We start from the raw sequence: 345 nt of genomic DNA, 5'->3' as shown, positions 1-345 counted from the left end.
GCAGGGCCATAGGATTGGGATTTCAGGTTGTCCGGCCAGATGGGGTACAAGACCAGAAATGGATATTATACAAGACCCCGCTTCAAGACTTGGGTAGTCGAAATAAGGTCTGGCCATGGCTGGACTGGATGCTACGTCCCTGCTATGTGTGGCTCATATACTTTTAAGGTAGCTCGAACCACTTTGGCCATGAAAAAACTTTTACAGAAGATATAACTCGGGTACTGAGCCAGTAATAATTGTAGAAAAAAACCACTTGGGAACGAGTTATGAAGCAACTCGTTGAATGTCGTTGAATGTCTCAGTAGCTTGTAGCTTTGTGCCCTGTTATCGCACTTTCTGACT

The sequence above is a fragment of the Sycon ciliatum genome, chromosome 2, assembly GCF_964019385.1.
Source record: "Sycon ciliatum chromosome 2, ocSycCili1.1, whole genome shotgun sequence".
Classification (NCBI taxonomy): Eukaryota; Metazoa; Porifera; class Calcarea; order Leucosolenida; family Sycettidae; genus Sycon; species Sycon ciliatum.
This window is presented reverse-complemented; position numbering follows the sequence as displayed.